A 12861-nucleotide genomic window follows, 5' to 3' on the forward strand; every position below is an offset into this window, starting at 1 on the left:
AGACGTAGCGACGGCGTATGATGAGAATTGTCCACCACTAATCGAAGATGGTACAACAGTAGAAAGAAAAAGCTTCAAAAACTCTTTGATTCTTGGGTTTTTCATGAGGGTAGCCGGCCTATCCACAAATACCACTGCCAGGTAGAAGAGATGTTGCCGAAAATGCCCCCATATGAGACACTATGAGATATGTTTGTAGATTCTGCGACAAAATTGTCCAAAACTTTATGCACTTGTACCTGCATATCACCAAGTCTAATTTCTTTGAGACTTACATATTTCATCAACCGTCTAACCCTTAACCCAGTAGACAAAAGGTAATTTCGCATTACTTCGACAAAATTGTGCAATCTTGAAATTAAAAGTTATGTATTGGGGATTGAAGAAGGGAACCGGCCCATCAACAAGTATTACAGACAAGTTGGTATCTACCTAGCAGGTATCATGTTGGATTGTGCTTAGGAACACCACGATATGTATGCCCATTTTGCGACAAAACCATGGACAACTTCAAGCATATTCATAGGAATCCTAACATTATGATGGCTAATATGTATAGATATATCTGAACAATATATTTATGAGTGTATATTAATATACCAAAATACCCTGACACACTATTAAATGCTAAATTTACCTAGTGATTCAATATCACATCGGAGGATAAATACGTATGATAATTCTGTAGTATAATGTTCCATTGTAATTGCATAACGTAATTACAATTAACGTTAGCTATTTTTTGTAGTTCCAACATCTAAGACATATTGAGGGTATTCATTTCGAGTTAGCAATTTTTGCAAAAAGATAAAGCTCACAAAGAAATTTTGGCGTACCTAATTGCGAACTTGTGACTTGCCCATCTTCACGGGTAGTAGTTCTAGTTCGCGAAATATTCTTCACAAATATGGAAAATTTTGCAATGGGAAGAATCCATAAAACTCGGTCAGTCTCTCCTTTTCAATTTTTAAAAAATGTCATATACCAAATTCTACGAATCGTCATTTGCAAAGTGTTTACGTTGCTTCGTTAAGTTTGCATGCGAATATGTGAATTCATAATGAATGGAACTCCATGTTGGAAAAGTTGGGTATTATTCGACATACTAGGCATGTAAGTTTAACGTTCCGCAGAACATGGAACCGCATTGATCCGTGAAAAACGTGACATGAGAGATTCGTTTAATCAAACTAAAGTGGGAAATGTGTCAAATGTCTCATAACCCGGATATTGTGTATGTACGTACATATCTCATCATCTAATATCTTTTTTTTTTTATAAAATATGAATCATTGACAAAATTAGACGCCTGGTTACTGCAAGCCAAAGGAATGAAACGTTTTCTGAACAAAAACGTCCTCAAAGTTACGATACATAAGTATGCACTTAACCGAGTCTACAAATTTCCTTATAAATAGCTTTGTATCAGGATCGGCTGAAAATAATTTTATAAGTGCAGCGCGTTGTTTACTTTATGATGGAATGATGGTGGCGACGAAATGTTTACTGTGTTGCCAATAAATCTGATCCATTGGCGCGTACATTCGCATGCAAAGTGGTTGAGATCATATTCAGCATACAAATATTGCTGAAAAAATATTTCTCTGGGGCGGAAAATCTCCCGCTCTTGTATACTTCGTAATGTAAATGAGGCCAAACTACGTCTTTCTCTGTCCCACAGAGATATTTGCTCTGCAATAGCAGATGTGTGTCAGGTCCTGCTGCTGCTGATGGTTATTAGGCAGGTCGTAGTTTTACAACTGAAATTGAAAAAATGTGGTTTTGAACAGATCCTCACTTCCAAGTGCTGTGTATAAGTATATTATGTAATGCGTTGTCAAAGATTATGAATTATTGATCCATCGTGCGCACATAAATATATATATTTATATTAGTTTCGAGAACTTGGTTAGGGGACGCTCTTAAATTATGTAACGCTAAAAACTGTTTTGAACCCCCACCCAAAAAATTTGAAAATTATTTGGAAATTCAGAAATACATATATCAAAAATATTGTTAAAGACGCAATACATGATTTGTTCATCGTTGTATTTCTTACGAATAAGAAATACCATACTTTTACCATACTTTTACCATAGAAGGAGAAAACGCCAAAAAATCATGCTCATGATTTTTTGGCGTTTTCGCGTTTGGCCAAGGTGCAAAAAATTTGCACCGTCAACGATGATGTGTATTTTTTTAACTTACTCATTTACCTACTACTGCCATATATTATGTCTCACGCATTCTGCTCACAAAAAACATCAGTAGCAGTTACGTTAGCCAGTTGTACTATTTTTTATTGAATTCCCCATGCAATTGTCTGTCAGAAACCATGTTCCGAAATTTTTTGTCATACAATTTGCTAAAATGACAGATCGGACAAATCGACGTGTTGCAATTTTTCAGAAACATTTTGGTAACCATAAAAATCCGGCATTTTTCAATAGCTCATTAAAAATCGGAACTAATCGCAAGATGGTCGACCGTACCATAAAATGATACACTAACATTGGCGGTGTTGATAACCGAAAACCGAGTTGAAGGGAACGGTTAAAAAGGTCACAAAAAATCCCGAAGGCGCGCAAAACCTGAATTCGGCCGAATTCATGCCGCACCCTAAGAAAAATTTCCCTACAAATGAACGGGCTAAGTCAAACTACGTCCCAGTCCCCTAAACTCGACCTTGGACTTATGTCTTTAAGATGTGAAGAGAAACGCTTGCTAACTTTATGCCAAGTAAAAATAGAACTCTCAAAAGCCGAGCACTGCTCATGCGGTACGCGCTTGAAAAATGGAAATAAATATTTTTAAAAGATAAGTAAACTTTGACAATTGAGGCCATATAAAATAAGCAAAAGCGCTGTGTCCACACCACACCAGTCCATATTATTCGTAAAATTTTTAAAAATAGTAATCGGACCCACCATCCAGATTCTGTGATTTTTTTATTCGGAGTAGATTGGATTTGATCATAAAAGTGAATTTTCTTCCTCTGGGGGTGAAATTTCTTGTCAAAAAATATTTTTTGAAGTCATCGAGTGAATAGGAGAACCACTTGACCACACCCTGTTAAAAAATAGCGACTAGATATTCAAGCAGGGCTCAGGACCTTCTGATAAGGCCAAACTCGTAAAAAGAGGGTAGAATTCCAAAATTTCTGACTCCATTTCGGATCAAGAACAAAATTCACTGTCGCTGAACCTCAAGCTTCGGGAATATGACATGTGGTCCAAACTGAAGCTAGATACATGTGCTAAACCCCACACAAGTTTGAAATCCGAGAAAAAATCTGTCGCTTAGAAATCAGACTAATATTCCTTGAAATGAGTGCGTACCGCAAGTGGGATTTTGATACCTAAACATTTGGCTCTTGTAGCTTCGAAAGGAGGAAATTTGGAAAAGTGCCCAGTATATTTTGTAAGGAATTTAATGGGCTTTCTCGTGACATCGTTATTTTTTCAAAATTCGATAAACTGAGTCCACTACATTTATTTGTGTAGTGGTCAAAACTTATGGCAGTACTAGGTAGTATGTATGTGGATAGGTAGAACTCCAACGAAGTTTGGCCAGCCGGTGTCATTAAATATAAAGTTGAAAATAGGTACATGTCTTTCCTCCGTCTGTGTAAAATCATTCGATAAAAATTGCAAATTATATACTTAATTGGCAAAACTATGCAAAATATTATCGATTGTTGAACATATGTATTTATAATTTTGAATATACATTATTTTCAATATCAGGAGTTATTAATTTCACAAAATGTTTACTTACATGTTTTAGAAGGGACTTCCAGACTGGTGACTATTTTAAGCAACACTTGTTTATCCAGATAAAAAGTAGCTTATGTCGATATTTACAATTTTCAGTTTATGAGAATTTAGCAATTTATGTATCTAAAATTTTGCAGATTTAGCCCTCTCCCAACCTTCCTTTCCCAGGGAGAGGGCGAAGTAACAATGAATGATGAATGCATGAAACCGGACAAAGAGCAGAACTCGTTTGTCTCTTGGCGTGTGCTAACCGACAATTTGTCGTCATGGTAACGACCACGAGTGCCAGATGCTTCCCAACTTTTGTCCTGGGAACAAAGAAGGAATCAACCTGGAATCAGCAAGAATGTAAATTCGCAATCAAGGAGCATGCATGCATACATGTGGCTGCAAAAGGCGAAAGCTAACCTAACCATTTCTACACTCTAAATAATAATAAGTAAAATTTAATCAAGGTTGAGTAAAAAAAGAGAGGATGACACAACCAAAAGGTAAAATTTACGGAACAGCTTGCGTTTTTTACCCACCCGTTGGACAAATTTTACACAACTTTGGCCAAATTTTGCAAGTAAATTTTATCTCTTGTTTGTGTCCTCCCCTTTGTTACTCAACCTGAAATAAATTTTACTTATTTTTATTTAGAGTGTTAGGGTAGCACAACTCGTATTTTGCGAAATGTTGCATTTAGTTCCACCACAAATTGATATGATTGAGCCAAATGCATACATTTATCTGTAAACTCGAGTATCATATTTGTTTGCAGATTTTGCTTGAAGCCCATTCCTAATTGGATGACTAATTAAATATTTAAAAATTGTTTTTTAAGTCCACCTAAATATAATTGGATGTAAATATGTCCATATGTATGTAATTTAGATGATTATGTCGTAATGCATTTATGCATTCTTTAAAATTGTGTGTGACCAGATTCCGTTTTTCATTATTGTTACTTTATTAATTTTTGTTCTATTACCTATATTTCTAGTGTAAATTTTTAACGTTAATTTTTATCTGCAGGTATACAACTTTAGTGCATTATTCATGGTAGAAAATATATGTAGTACAAAAATTCATTCACATATTTAGGTCTAAATTTTATTTTAAATTATGCTGAATATTATTTTAGGTAAACGAGATTAGTGGAAGAAGAGCGATAATTATTGTTTCCTTTCATGCGATTTTTATTTATTGACTAATTAACGACATAATTAGAAGATTTACATGATATCCGTTCATTTTTGTGTTCATGCAAATGCTACGACATGCATATACCAATACATATACATATATACATATCCATATTACTTAACTGTGTTAAATTATGAATTACCTAAATTAATTACAATAGAAAAGTATGTAAATATGTATTTTGTGTGACATAAATCACCGTTAAAATGCCATGATATTTTGGTCATTGTAATCATTTTTGGATGCATTTTTAACTTTTCTTGAGAATAAAATTGATAGTAGCCAAAGGCTAAATAATTACGTTCCCTAATTGTATGAAAATTAAGCGCTTATTAAGAAACGAAGAGCAGCTTTATTGGAAAGAGTTCGTATGTGAGACATAGCTACCCGTATGCTTCACATTATATGCTCGTTTAATAATAGGATTATCATAAATACCTCTTTTTCTCGTTCAAACAATTCTGAATGTCTCAAGGCAAGAAGTCAACAAAGGCTTTGCATAACAAGAAACCCTACGTGTCTGTGGTTGCAGGTTTCTTTGATACGGAAGCAATCAAAGATCAACCTTGTAATATACTACAGGCAACGTCATCCCCGTATTCAGTAAAATTCCGTAGCCCGTTGGACCTCCAGTCCTTTCTGATAAGACTTGTTTAATGAAAATTATCCCCAATGGCAGGTTATGCACAATTTAAAAAATGTTAGGTACGTCATCTCTACCGAATTACATGTTCGGAGTGTATGCGACATATCGAGTATCCGACACGTTGGGCGCATAATTCAACGCCGCCGATTATACGCCGCCGCGCCGCCAGACGCCGAACCTTTTTGACGCGCCGCCGCCATCGCGAAAATCTGGTCGGCGCGCCGGCGCCAATATTCGGCCGCCGATTTACATTTAAATTTGATGAATTTTTTAATTTAGTGTATTTTGTAATCTTTTTTTAAACTTTTTTAAAATTTTGAACAGTTTTTTAAATACTATTTTTGTTTAATTTTGAAAATTGATATTTTAAAAATTTTCGTATTGCAATTTACCAGATCACATTTACGATACCATCGAATTCAAGTTGACTACTTGATGTTCCAAGAAATAGGGAAAAGACTTACTACCCAGTTTAAACACCTAAAATGGGGACGCTTCATAAAATTATGTAAGAAATGTCACAACCAACTGCGTGAAATGAAAAAGCCGTGATCTTTAATACAGTTCTAATGAGCAGCTGAAATGGTCAAAATTTGACCGTTAAATATAGCATGTTCAATTTTTCTCTAAAACTTGTCTGAAGTGCATGAAAAGTTAATGAAAAGATACATTCTCCAAGAAATATTGCAAATTTTAAATTATTAGCAATGCTAATTTAGCGTGTTTCAGATCCTTCCTATTTAGCGTATATGCATACGTTTAACAATTTATGTAGGCGCCGTCGAAGAAATTTGATCACCGCGCCGCGGCGCGCCGCCGCCGCCGACCAATATACATTTTCACGCCGCCGCCGCGTAAACCGTCGGCGTTGACCTCTGGTTGGGCGATAAGTACATCGCAAGTATAAACCATTACGACTATAGCAGCAAGCTGATCCTTAAAACTGATGTATGTAGTTAAAATTGTTAAGATTCTAGAAGTGTAATATCGCAAGGACACAAGTTAGGCAGAATGGGCATAAACTCAAAAATCTCATAAAAATCGGGACACAAATGTGTGAGATTACGGTACACTCTTTATGGTACATTTTGAAAGTACTTGACCCTGATGATAGTTTTTTTACCAAGATTTGTACCTTAATTGAAAGTTTTATTTGGAGGGGAAAGAAAAAATGGGTCGGCAGACACCTTCTGTATCTTCCCATTGCTAACGGGGGCCTAGGCGTCTTACACCCCAAGGTGCAAGTAGCCACTTTTCGACTTTCTTTTTGCAGAAAGTCTTTACTAGATAGCCAGGGGTATTTTTCCGAAGCATCCCATGAAAATGTGCTGACTATCCTCCTAAAAGGTAAGAATAATGTCCACTCGGATTTTTATGTACATTTATTATCCCTCTCAGAAAAGATCGGGCTACATTTTAAAAACCTACATCCTATTTTGTTAAACGAGATGGCAATCTCGAACTCCATATTTTTCAAAAATAAAAAATTCCCATACCTAGAAAAATCCAAAATCTTAAGTGTGGCAGATTTTTTGTCATTAAATCAGAGCCAATTTGTGGAGAATGTTCACGTTTCGTCCCGACGACACTTGTCCTCAGAAATTCATTCCCTTCAGGAAACTTTAAAAAGTTTAGAAATGTCGCCCGATCTTCCTCTCACTCTTCAGTGTTACTCTTTCGGGAGTAAAACTGACTTCGAGATGGTAACCAAGGCAACAGCATATTTATTATGCATCCCAGTTTCGAACAATATTTCTTGGGGACTAATTGGGGATTATTTTAACTTTAAATGTTGGGGATTTCTAAAAAAATCAGAAATCCCCAACCCGGAAAAGGACATAGTTTACAAACTATGGCATAATCGGGGATTAACACCGTCATTAGCGGTTTCCTTGGGGATTTATGGGGACAGGAATTGTCCGTATTGTAGTTGGGGGGATATTTCCGCAAATCACTATTTGATTTGTCAACATTTCACGCCCTTATGGCGCCTAATTTATAAAATTTTGAAATTAAAATTTGATGTACGCAGTCTTGCCTCACTCCAAAGTGGAAGTGGGGATAGGACGCGTGACATCCTTGTTTTCTATGGAATTTGCACGTCGTACAAGGCTGCTGTCCATGTTTTAAATGGTTTTTCGGGGGACTTTGACCCGGTTCAAAAATATAAACACGTGATTTTCGGTCGAATTTTGACCGAATATCATGTGGCATTACGTTCCGGAAAATTGGCCGTGGAAGAATTCCACAAAAAATGGGCTAAATTTAAGTTATATAAAATAACCAATGGTAATATTCACATAAATATTACCTAGTAATTTTATCCTTCCATAACTTTAAGAAAAAACTATTCATTCTCTTCTTTCTTATTCCAAATTGTTATCTTAGCAACGTGGTCAAGAAGATGGGGGAGGCAAAATGCTTAGATCCAACCCATATCGGCATAATGTGTAAGTTTCTGGAGTTTCGTCAAATCTTCAAAACTTTTCACAAACAGTAAAGTCCTCCTCAATTCCACCAACGGTAGGTATATTACTCTGTATTTTGCATAAAATGCCACTATCTCTATTCTAAATTCTTAAAGAACACTAAAATTTCAATAAATAGCGCAAATTTCGGGGTTGGGAGGTTCTTTTCTTTCAATTTCACAAGCATCTTGGTCGGTAAGGCTAGGGTCCGTTGACATCCCTCCAGCTCCAGGGGTTCCCAACCCTATTTATTTGACCTGGTGTCGTGGGGATGTCAACAATTTAGGGGTCAGGCTAGGCTGAACTCTTCTTCTTTTTATTATTTTGTAAATTTTTCATTAATTTTTCGATGAAAATAACGAAGAAAACACATTTTTATCTCTAAGTTTTGTGCATATGGTCACGGCTTAATTTTTAATAATTTGAATTTTTTTAAATATTTTTTTATCATAATTTTAAGAGTGTAATAATATAGTGTGTAAGTTTCCGGATAGGTACACTCTAAGAAACCCGATAAAAAAGTTATTACCAGGCGAAGTATCTATGTGACTCTACCGCATGGTAATTAATTTATTATTGAGTGGTAGAAAATTGGTTAAAAACTGGTAATATTTTCAAATTTCGCGACCGGGGTTATCACCAGTTTGGTAGCAAAATGTCTCCCACTCAATAATAAATTAATTACCATGCGGGAGAGTCACATAGATTCTCCGCCTGGTAATAACTTTGTTGCCGGGTTTCTTAGAGTTTAGATGCATAATTGGAGGACGCGTGCCAACGAATGGTTATAAGAAGATACGAATTAGACGAGCTTCTGCAGAAGAAGAAAGAACCTTATTTTGACAGGTTAAAAATAATTGACTTTAACGAAGGGTCTGATCCAGTAATCGCAACGGTGATGGGCAAACTATTCACTCGTCTAGATAAATAATACCTGGACCTAAATTTTATTTAATATTATGAAGCATTTAAGTACTGGAGCTGAAGCTGCGCATTCATCGGCACCACCAAATGAGAATTCCAATGAGAAAAATCATAGTAATTTTTCGATCGGGACGAATTGTAATTAGTCTGTGATATAGTACTGTGTAACATCTGCGCCTACCGTGACTACAATTAACGTTAGTGACGGTTCAAAATTATATGAATTCAAAATCATTGTCAAATTATCAACGGAAATCTATGTTGAAACAGGCGGGTATTTTTCAAAGTAGGAAGCTCTGTACACTCACAAAAAAAATCGACACCGAATTGACACCATGGCGGTGTCTATATATGACTCTACCGGTTTGGTGTCAAATGGACACGGTGCGGTGTCAATTATGTTTCACACCGCTGCGGTGTCAACCCAACATGCCGTTGTGACAATGCCAACACCGCGAATGAAAAAGAGGCTGTGCTCAGTTATGTTGGTTCGACACTGCTAGGTAACATTATATGTGCATTTTAATATATGCATGTCACCACCTGGTGACACCTGGTCCCCGGATTGTGACAACTTAAGTACAACTTTTAGTAACAAGTATTTTATTTTACATTCAATAATATTAAGAACTTAAAAAAATTAATCACGTATTTCAAACATTCACAAGTAACAAATTATTACACTCGCACAAATCAAATAGTAATTTTTGCTTCATACCTTATGCACTTTTACAGAAAAAGCTTATATGTTTTTAGCACGGTGATGATCTAAAATATGAGTAAATCTTTCAGTTAAATGAACTAATAACAAGATATTTAATAATAATTAAATAGGTTGCCGGTTGGACAAATCCTTATTCGTCACTTTTGGCTCCCACGTTGTGTCCAGCGTCGAATTTTAGCTGTACTGGAAACAATAAGTTTTCAAAATAAATATGCACACAGTAAAATAATTTTAGTTAAATAAGGGAAAATTAATATATCTTACAGATTTTAACTCACCTGAGTCACGAAATTGGAAGTAGTCCATAAATATATAAAAACAAATTTTTCCCTCGAAATCTATTGAACAAAATAATTAATTTATCCATTTTGTTGACGTTTTTGTGGATGACGAAAAACGGCCGCCAAGCAGAACCATGCCAACACGAGGAAGAGACTGACACAATTTTGTGTTGAGTCGAAGTCTTGCTTACTGCGGTAACATCGCACCGTGTCAATTCGACACTATTGCAGGAATATCGCTGATACCAGTAGCGTGTCGACGCGTTGTTTTTGCTCAGTGTCATTTTTACACAACGGTTTGACACTGTTTAGTGGAATTGAGGTTGACACCGACGGTTGGTGTTAACGAAATTCTTGGTTTTGTTACCAAGTTGCTAAGAGTGTAGGTAGTTTAACATTCCTCAATTAACCACGGTGATCCCATTTTAAAACGTGAAACACATTCGATTGTGCATACAATAATTGGTGTAATTATGTACCTGACCGGTTCGAAATGTCTCAAAAGTAAGATATTATGTTACGATAAGTGTCTCTTCATAAAACAACAGAATTTTTAGTAAAGTATGAGCTATAGTAAAATTCAAAAAATTGCAATGCACAGTGTTAAGTGGAAGCTAAAGAAATGAGATTGGGATAAAATCCCTGAACTGAATTAGGAATGACCCAAAAGTTTAAAGTCACGTTGCATGGATTTCGTTGACATCTGAATCTTACAAAATATGCGTACCTATGAATCAATGTGTCTGGATTTTGTTGAGGTATGGTTACTTATGGAATTTTGAGGTGGCGACATACATATGTATTTAATCAGGGTCTCTCGTCGTCGTCCATTGCGTGTACGAACGTACATATGTGTACTCGTATGTTTGGGATACAAGTGTGATTCGGGTGGTCAAGTCCTGCTTTAGATGGCGATGTGGCTGATAAGTTTTTAGATCTGTAGTTTAAAAAAGTCATGTTCGTAGTAAATAAAACGGATCTTCCAAGTGCTAAATATCATAGATAGGTGGTCAAAGCTTAAGAATTGTCCGATTTACTACGCCATTTATAAATTTCGAGCTTCAAATTAACGATCCACTTACCTCAATGAAATTAGAGCACTCACGTGTTGAAGTGGACATTCATATTCGGGTTGCTGATTTCTTATAACGGGAGGATTTTCTTATGTATTTTTTCCAATGGTGGTTCTCTCACCGGATCGCTGTAAAAAAAGTATAATTTTTTTTCATTGAAAGCTACCGCTATAAATTCTGAAAAACATATTTTTAAATTTATTTTTGCATTTCATTGACTAATTAAATTGGTGAACAAATAGCAAATACACTAATATCAAAATCAATTTCGCTATCAAAATTATGCAAAAAAATCTTTCCGGGCTGGCAAATATATAATTTTAATTGTATTCACATCTATGTAGGTGCATTATGTGCTACATCATGTAACACATAATCGTAATATTTAAAACGGCAAAAAATCATGTAGCGCATATTGCCCCTTGAATGACAATATGTGTACTTACTCTATTTTCAATAGCAGGACGTGTTGTTTAATGTATGTACATACACTCGTAAAAAAACTAATGTTAAATTGCTTATGGCCGGAGGAAATGCATGACCCTACAGCGACTGGTTATAACGAGCATTGCACGTAATGATTTATTAGTGGTTAAAAATTTACCACTTAAAAACAAACGATTTAGTACCAATCCGGCAGGAAATTATAATCAAATTAATTATAAATAAGGTATACAACTCTACCAGATTTTTAGCATGCATAAAATATTTACTTGCACGTTTTATTTATATGTAGTAGAACTTATGTATTGCTAATTTAATCAATACTTACATATTTCCTCTGGTAAAATATAGTTTGCGTATTAACAATTTTCTTTAATGCACTCCGTTTAGATTAAACCCTCTCCCTTCGTAGGGAGAGGGTGAATTGGCAATGCGGGATAAAACGGACAAAGAGTTGATCTCAAAGGGTCTGTGACGCTGAAAAAGAAGTCGTTCCCATGGAGACGACCAAGAGTAACAAATGCTCCCTAAATGAGAACCCTTTCAGAAAACCCAATTAAGTACGTATGTAACCACATAATTCACGAAAAGGGAAAGGGTGGCCCTTTGATCACCCCTTTTTGGGATGAGTTGGTCGCGTAAATTACTGGTTTGATTATTTTGATTATTATGTATTTCTCAAGCTCCTGGTTTGATGATGCAAATATTCGTATGAACTTCCTGCAATGAATCTTGTAAGAACGATCTATAGACGGGTGTATGTAAGGATACTTTTATTAGTTGGGGCTGTACACCAACGATGTCATACAAATTTTCTTATTCACATGCATAAAATAGTTAAGTCAGTCCGAAATGAGTCTCGACACCAACATGCCCCCACAATACGTGAATTATTCGACAAACTAAAGGAATTTCCTTGTATATATAACTCGCTTTCTACATATGTATGTACTTAAGAACCCCGCAAACATAAACTCATTGTCCAAGTATGTATGTAGATATATTGGGCCGAGATATTCTTCCACCCTAGTTTGGGCTACCATCTTAAAAATAATGTTCCCATTTTAGAAGTAAATATATACACTCTGAATTCTAGATTGAGCAAACTTTACTAAGTCTTACTGATGCACCCAGAACCATGGAACCGCGCTTGACTTCTGGGAAACATTCAGGGCACATCAGGCTTCAGAGAAATTATGTCAACTGAACGAAAAATTTCTTACATATTGAGAGGTCTACATCACATTGCCAGCACGTTATACATGCACAATCCCAAAACGATGTCCTCATGCAATACCGCAAATTTCAAGCCGTACACTGATCCCGGACCTTTCAGG

General features: G+C 35.8%; 1 long non-coding RNA gene across 1 annotated transcript; it reads right to left on the reverse strand.

The window, feature by feature from the left end:
- Positions 1-9684: 9684 nt before the first annotated feature.
- On the reverse strand, positions 9685-11933 carry LOC118437388. The gene is made up of 4 exons (XR_004836073.1): positions 11853-11933; positions 11090-11208; positions 10005-10944; positions 9685-9909 (listed from the first exon to the last, which is right to left on the reverse strand). It is a non-coding gene; the product is annotated as an uncharacterized LOC118437388 (long non-coding RNA).
- Between the last annotated feature and the right edge of the window lie 928 nt (positions 11934-12861).

Source organism: Folsomia candida, unplaced genomic scaffold, assembly GCF_002217175.1.
Source record: "Folsomia candida strain VU population unplaced genomic scaffold, ASM221717v1 Fcan01_Sc013, whole genome shotgun sequence".
Lineage (NCBI taxonomy): Eukaryota > Metazoa > Arthropoda > Collembola > Entomobryomorpha > Isotomidae > Folsomia > Folsomia candida.